Below are 8,840 nucleotides of genomic sequence, written 5' to 3'. Positions count from 1 at the left end.
AGTGCCTTGTAAGCCAGGCATGTTGGTGCACACCTTTAGTTCCAGCAGGAGGCAGCAGAGGCAGGAAGATCTCTTTAAGTTTGAGGCTAGTCTGTGCTACATAGTAAGAGCCAGGCATGCCAAAGCTACATAGGAGCTCTCAGATGTGGAATTATTGGAAATACTCTCCTAAATTAGCAGCTACCTTATTTCTATTTGTAGGCAAATTTAATATTTATAAGGTTTATTTATTTTTATGAGTATAAATATTTTGCCTCGATTGAACCATATGTGTGAAGTGCTCTCAAATGCCACAAGAGGCCTAGTATCCCCTGGAACTGGAGTTACAGAGGTTTTGAGTCACCCTGTGAGTGCTTGGAACTGAACCCAGGTCCTCTGCAAGGACAGCAAGTGTTCTTAACTATTGAGCCATCTTTTCAGCCCAAGTTTAGCAATTACTTTTAGATTTAATTCTTTTTATGAAAAGACTCTTCTTTGAGGAGCCATGCTCACAGGCAGATACATTTTATTTTTCCTTAACCCCTGCACTTAAAATTTGTGTTAAAAGTGCCTTGTAAGCCAGGCATGTTGGTGCACACCTTTAGTTCCAGCACATGGGAGGCAGCAGAGGCCATGAGCATGAAGTGCCCTCAGAGGCCAGAAGAGGGTGTCAGATCCCCTTGCCGCTGGAGTTACAGACAGTTGTGAGCTACCATTTGGGTGCTTGGAATCTAACCTCTAAAAGAGGAGTCAGTGATCTTAACTACTGAGCCAACTTCTCCATGCCCCCTGTTATGAATATTAATATTCACTAGTACAACTTTTCCTTTTGAACTTTTTTTTTCAAATTGGCCAATAATTACCAAATGAATGAACCATGTCTTATAAGCAGGTCATTTCTAAGCTCATTTAGGATGTGAGTCTTTAGTGTGGAATCAGTGCCCCTGGTCTTTCTAAGCAGATGTCCGACTCAGAGGTCCTTGCTCATGATGCCCCAACAGTATAAGTCCTATGGAGTTGTTAATTCCACACAGTTATCTTCCTTTCTCTTCCTTCACTGTTCCTCCCACATCAGAGCCCTGCACTAGGCAGCTTGCCTGTGCTCCACCTCCAATCAAAGAGGACAAGGCAGCCTTTCCTCCTGCCAGAGACAGCCCTGAAAAGTACACCAGTGAGAGTCACTTCCCTCTATGCCACCTGCAGGCTTTCCACAATTCCACCATCATCCAAGGAGCCAGTGACAGTGCTGATCGAGCCTGTGACAGTGCTGATCACACTGAGTGGAGCTAAGAGGCAGTGGGGATGACCAGGTGCTTATGATTCTTGAGGAGATACGTTACTGCCTCCAATCCTGTCTTTCACTGTGAATAGCCTGTGGCTTAGGGCAAGTAGTCTTAGACTGTTATGAGGTGTGCATGAGTTAATATATATGATACACACACTCAATGCATTATACTTATTAACTCAGGATTGCACAGAAACCTCAAGGGGGTTGTTTAAATACTGTACTCGTGGACAATTAAGAGCAATTGAGAGAAAGTGCAGTCCCTCCTAAGGCTGTCTTACCTCATCATACTACTCACCCTTTTTGGAATCAGAGGCTGAATTATGTAGCAAATGCCTTGTGCATGCTGACAAACAAAAACATCTTAACAGGCAATCCTGACTATCTTCCACACTATGGAGCAAATTTTCCAGTCGATCAAAATCTAAATAACACTATTTCTTGTCCAAAGACTTATTAGCAAGCTTTGCATGAAGTTAATCTTCCTTCACTTACTAGTGGTGGGACCATAAGTAAATTACTTAATTTCCCTGAGTCTCAGTTTTCTATGAGTAAAGGTAGTTAAACTAAAACAATAACTGCAAACATTTTGTGGGCTATTGTACAGATTGAGATGATATTTGGAAACTAAAATATTTGTGGCTATTCTTGGTTGTCAACTTGACTACATCTGGAGTTAGCTAAAATCTGAAAACAGAGGGCACACATGAGGAATTTGGTCTTAATTCGAAGTAGGAAGATCCACTTCTAATCTGGATTTTTGAGACAGAAAGACATATATTTAATCTGGGCCACACCGTCTTCTGGAGCCTATATACAGAAAGCTTTTTCTTTCTTTCCTTTTTTTTTTTTTTTTGAAAAAAAAAAGCTTTTGCTCTGCCTGCTTGCTCTTGCCTTGCTAACAAGTCCATCCCTTTATTGGTGTCAGAGCCTATTTTTTTGGGATTCCAGAGTGTGCTGAAGACTGGCTAGATGAAGACATCTAGCTTTGTGGACTGAACAACTAATGGATTCTTGGACTTTCTGTTCCTAGCCAGCCATTGTTGGATTAGCTGTGTGTCTGTGTGTCTGTCTGTGTTTGTGTGTGTGTGTGTGTTCATATACATTCATTCTATAAGTTATGTTACTCTGCAGAACCCTGGGTCACACAGATTTTGGTACCAGGAATGGTTCTAGAACAATAGAAGTATGAGGATGAATCTCTTAAGTACCTGAAATAGTCTTTTTAATTTGCTGACGTATACAGTTGCTGAAGCCTCTTTTGGGAGCTCAGAGAGTGTTGAAAGCCAATGGTGTGAACTCTATTACAGACTTAGGCAGACAAATGCATTTGATTGTCCTAATTCAGCAACTGTAAAGAGCAGTGCAGCAATGGATTTGGTGGTGACCCTGTATATGAAACTTTTGTCAGTTTGAGTTAAAATTGACTGGACTTTTCGTTTATAGCCAGCCATTATTTGATTAGCTGGACCACACCTGTAAGTCATTCTAATAAATTTTACACACACACACACACACACACACACACACACGGAAAGAGATTCATTCTACACGTTTTGTGACAGGTACCTAGGAGGTATGTAATGAAAGGTAGCTTAAGTCCTCATTGGTATTTTCAACTGTCATAAGTTCATTTTCTTTGTAGAGACCTTTCCATGGATTGAAGTCCAGACATGCATCCAAGGCTTGTGGGAATCTGGGCCTTCCACCTAATCTCCCTTACCTCACTGCCCAATCTCAATGGACTACTGGAAAGATCCAGAACCTGACACTACAACACCATCTGATGGGACAGTTGATTATTTAGCCAACTTGATGGGTATCCAGATACATGGCTAGATATTACAGGTATCTTAAATGAGATTAACTTCTTTTTTAGTGCACTGGAGATTGAACCCAGCACCTTATGCATGGGAGGCAAGTGCTCCACCCCTGAGCTATGTCTCCAGTCTTGAGATTAACCCTTAAGTGACTGGATAAAGAACATTGCCCTCCATGTTGTGTGGCCTTATCCTGTCAGTGGATGGCCTAGATAGAACAAAAGAGAAGCCTTCCTGCCAATAACCTTCGAAGTGGAACACATGCTTTCCTGCCTTGGATTTAAATGGAAGCACCAGCTTTCCCCAGGGCCCACACCTGCCAATCTCATACTGGAGCTTCCCTGTCAGCTCTCTGGGCTGTCAGGCTAAACTCTTTGCTCTCCTTAGCTTGCCAACCATTCTTTCTCCCTGCTGGGACATGGCAGTCTCCATGGCTGTCAGCCAGCTCTCTACAGCAAATCTCAATCTCTATGTCCCTTTCCTCTTCCTCTCTCTCCTCCCTCCCTCTCCTCCATACTCTTTCAGTACCACCCTCACCCCCATGCTAACACACACAGACACAGACACAGACACAGACACAGACACAGACACAGACACACACACAAACACACACGAGTTCTGGACAACCCCAATATATCTATCTGCCTTGACATGCAGTCATCTCTGTCTAAACACTGTCCTTGATTCTTTGATTGACCAATTTTATCATTCTCTTAGGAATACCTATTTAGTTTAAAGAATAATAAAATATACAGAGGCTTGCTCCACCTCTAAGGTTAAGAGATAAAGAGAGGCCCATGAGCACTCTGCTTTTTAAAAAAAATCAGTATCTTTTCTATTTGTATTTTGAAAGCCTAGAGAATATAATTCTGTGTTCATATTTCACTTCCTACCATGAAGAAGCCAAGGAGTTTAGCTGTGGCCTATAAGCTGTAAAGATTCCTCATCACTCTGTGGAGATGGTAGCAACATTTAAATACAAAAATGGAATGGGATCAATATGATAGCAGGAAGAAAAATTGTAATAGTGGTTCAGTGTTTGAAATTGAGGAATCTTGTCTTGACTATATCATTTCTTTCCAAGGACCTACACTATATTCTTTTGTTTATAATAACTTTTATTTAATGTTTTCCTTTATTTCTTGGCTAATTATGTGGAGCCACTAGGGGGCAGAGGATGCCTGACTTCAGTAGAAAAAGGTTTTAAGGAAATCTTAAAATCACATTACAGATGTCATATTTGCACTTATCATTTCAATAATGACCCTGGTGTGAGCAGATAGCCTACTGTCTGTACCATAGTAACGATATGGATAACAACAGCCAGACCACAGAGGTTTATGTTATGTCTGTTAGGTACCAGGTACAGACTAAAAAGGACCAACACCTCAGGGTGATTATTCCACACAGTAGCAAGATAGGCAATCTCCATTATCCAGAAGAGGAGATCGAGCTTTGAAGAGAATGTGCCACATTCCCAGGCCATTGGTAAATAGGGACTGGATCCAGACGAGATCTGTTTGACTCTGAATCATGAGTGATCCATCTCTGTAGGTCCAGACATGGAGCATATTTTATTTTCGGAAAAGAGTATCATCTTGTCATGGATTTGGTGTCAGGCATATATTGGCTTCAGATCTGGTGTAATGTTTTCAGTATCAATGCAAAATTAATGAGTTTGATACTTGATGTTCTATGGAAGGGAGAGTTTATAAAGGACTTGTGGCTATATAAATCAGCCTGCCCTCTCATCTTTCTAACCATGCTTAAACATCCTCCTGACACTCATTTCCATTGCACCAATATTTCTTCTTTCTTTCTTTCTTTCTTTCTTTCTTTCTTTCTTTCTTTCTTTCTTTTTTTTTTTTTTTTGTTTTTCGAGACAGGGCTTCTCTGTGCAGCCCTGGCTGTCCTGGAACTCACTCTGTAGACCAGGCTGGCCTCGAACTCAGAAATCCGCCTATCTCTGCCTCCCAAGTGCTGGGATTAAAGGCGTGCACCACCACTGCCCGGCGCACCAATATTTCTAAATATATAATTATTCAATCAAAGCCAATTTTCCCATGATGTCTCTCTAATCCCTACATTCATGCAGATGCTTAAGGGACTACATGACTCAGGCACTGTCTTCGAGCTGCTTCTCGGGTTAATTGGTTGATTTATTTGGTTCTTAGGTTTACTTATTGTTACATTTCCTCTTGCTCTTCCTTGTAGAAAAAAGATGTGTAAATTTCTCAGACCCTTTCTCCTTTTCTATATATCTCCAAAGCCCTTTGTTTTCCTACTGAAAATAGCTGTGCTTTGGTTACCTTATCAGTGTCAAGGACCGTCGTCTCTCTATCTGAAATGGCAGTTTCATTTTAACAGAATGGGTACAGCCTTAGCAAAAACAAAAAGAAGAGGAAGATTTCAGCCGGGCGGTGGTGGCGCACACCTTTAATCCCAGCACTTGGGAGGCAGAGGCAGGCAGATTTCTGAGTTCGAGAGTTCGAGGCTAGCCTGGTCTACAGAGTGAGTTCCAGTACAGCCAGGACTACACAGAGAAACCCTGTCTCGAAAAACCAAAAAAAAAAAAAAAAAAAAAGAAGAGGAAGTTTTTTTTGTTTTGTTTTATTTTATGTGTATGTTTGTGGTATTTTTGTTGTTCTTGTCTTTGAAACAGAGTCTCACTATGTAGTCCTGCTGTTCTGGAACTCACTATGTAGATCAGGCTAGCCTGAAACTCACAAAGGTCTGCTGTCTTTACCTCCCAAGGGTTGGGGTTACAGGAATGTGTTACCATACCTGACTTGTTTTTATTTTTGTGTTTGCTTTTGTTTACTCATGTAGTGTATCCTCTTCCCCATTATTCAGGCAGGTAAGGCTAACTACTGTGAAACTCAGTCCTTAAGATGCCAGCTGCTTCACCCAACCATTCACTTTGATTCATCAGGTCTGTAGAAGGTGTTCTGGCCTGGAGGGCAGCCTTTGGTGACATCATTTAAGAGGACTCTTCTCTCTTCTAGGACAACAGCCTCTGTCTCAGATCCTCTGCACCCAGTTGGCAAATGAGGACTGTAAGGATGTGATGGATTCCCTGGGATACTGGCATGACAAGCCTGGGACTGGACATAGTCATTCTGCTCTCATTCCATTAGCGTCCATTCAGCTATGTGCAAGCAAGGCCAGGAAGTGATGGTTTAGTCCACAGCCAGGAGAGAAAGACATAGAATTTGAGCATGTCTTTGCCACACCCATGGTAGTGGTAGTATAGAAGTTACTCCCAGCAAGTCTTTCTTGTACAGAATTGATTTTAATCTCTAGACTTTGAGTTTTTCAAGAAATGACCTTGGAACACTTTAACCCTACACTTTGAACATTTAGAGCAGTGGTTCCCAACCTTTCTAATCTTGTTACTTGGCTGTTACGAATCATAGTGAAAATATCTGATATGCAGGCTATCTGATATTTAACCCCTGTGAAAGGATCGTTTGATCCTCAAAGGGGTCACGACCCATAGGTTAGTAACCGCTACTTTAGAGTAACTGTGACTCAGTTTTCCATATACACAACAGATCTGCTTCAAGGCTCCCAGTCTACTGAAAGCATAGCTAATACCAAATTCTTTACAGGCTATGTTTCCTATATTTACACAAACACTGACTCTGTCTTCATCGAGCACCCATTGCACACTGTAGCCACAGCTTTTACAATTGGAGCTGAGACAAGAAAACAAGCACTATCCTTTTTTTCTTCAGTTTCTCCGGAAGACCCACCCTTACTATAGATCTCAGCAACCTCAGCATATATTTGTTATTTTGAAGTTGAAAAATTTCAGATTTTCATTTAGAGCAGTGATTCCTAACCTTCCTAATACTGTGACCCTTTGGTACAGTTCCTCAATGTTGTGGTGGCCCCTCCAACCATAAAATTGTCTTGTTGCTACATCATAGCTGTGATTTTGCTATTCTTATGAGTTGTAATGTAAATGTCTGATATGCATGACCTCTTGTAAGTGACCCCTGTGAAAGGGTCATGTGATTCTCCCAAAAGGATTTTACCCATGCCATGTGAACAACGCTAGTCCCTAGCACTGAATTTTTTTTGATTATTAAAAATTTTATTCAAGTTTATTCATCTTAAAAAATATTTAAAGTTGCCTAGGTGTTAGTTTAATGAGGTGGTTTAGGTTTTAGTAAAAAATTTAATCCCTTTCGTGGTGATTAAGAGAAATCTCCTCTGTTGTTTTATTATCGTTACCATGGAGATCACAGGAGGCACTGTTTTAACTAGAGTTCCAGCCCAGTGATAAACACCATGGACAAAAGCAATTTGGGGAGGAAAGGGTTTATTTCATCTTACAGCTTGTAGTCTATCCTCCTGAGAATCCAGGGCAAGAACCTGGAGGCAGGAACTAATAAAGAAGCCATGGAGGAACACTCCATGGCTTACTACCCATGGCTTGCTCAGATTGCTTTCTTGTAGCACCCAGGATCACCAGTCTTGTGATAAGCTTATACTTTCACATTGCTGTTCATCACCAAAGGAAGTCAGGACTGGAACTCAAGCAGGTCAAGAAGCAGGAGCTGATGTAGAGGCCATGGAAGAATGCTGTTTACTGGCTTGCTTCCCCTGGCTTGCTCAAGGCTACCAGCCCAGGGATGGCACCACCCACAATGGGCCCTCCCATCCTTGATCACTAATTGAGAAAATGCCTTACAGCTGGATCTCATGGAGGCATTTCCTCAAGGGAGGCTCCTTTATCTGTGATAACTCCAGCTTGGGTCAAGTTGACACACAAAACTAGATAGTATACACCCTCTTTCTTCCCTCCAGCCCCTCTCAACTACCCTCCCTTGAACTCCTCACATCTTACCCTTTCAAGTTGATATCTTCTTTTTCTTTAGTTATTATTACATTATTGTTATGGCTTGCATACACACACACACACACACACACACACACACACACACACCCTCACTCTACACCACAAGCACATCTTCTCCACTGTCCACCATGGGGACATCATCCATATTGTCCACCACCGGGACATCTTCCCCACTGTCCACCATTGGAACATCATCCCCACTGTCCACCACAGGGACATTCTCCTCACTGTTCAAAACAGGGACATCCTCCCCAATGTCCACCACAGGGACATCATGCCTACTGTCCAAAAGAGTGACATCCTCCTCACTGTCCACCACAGGTATATCCTCCTACCTGTCCACCACAGGGACATCCTCCCCACTGTCTACCACAGGGACATCCTCCCCACTGTCTACCACAGGGACGGCCTCCTAACTGTCCACCACAGGCACATCTTCCCCAATGTCCACCACATGCACATCCTCCCCCCTGTCCATTACAGAGACATCCTCCTCACTGTCCACCAGAGTGACAACCTCTCAAGTGTCCACCACAAGATCATCCTTTTCACTGTCTACCACAAGGACAGACTCCTCACTGTCCATCAAAGGGATATCCTCACCACTGTCCACTGCAGGAATGGCCACCTCACTGTCTACTACAGGGACATCCTCCTGACAGTCCACCACAGGGACATCATTCCCAATGTCCATCACAGTGATAACCTCACTGTCCACCACAAGGTCCTCCAAACCAAAGTCCACCAAAGTGATATCCTCCTCACTGTACATCACAGGGACATCCTCCCTACCATCCACCAAAAGGAAATCCTCCCCACTGTCCACTAAAGAAAAATTCTCCCTACTGTCTACCACATGAACATCTTCCCCAATGTCCACTACAGGAAC

Source organism: Grammomys surdaster, unplaced genomic scaffold, assembly GCF_004785775.1.
Source record: "Grammomys surdaster isolate TR1022 unplaced genomic scaffold, NIH_TR_1.0 127, whole genome shotgun sequence".
Lineage (NCBI taxonomy): Eukaryota > Metazoa > Chordata > Mammalia > Rodentia > Muridae > Grammomys > Grammomys surdaster.
This window is presented reverse-complemented; position numbering follows the sequence as displayed.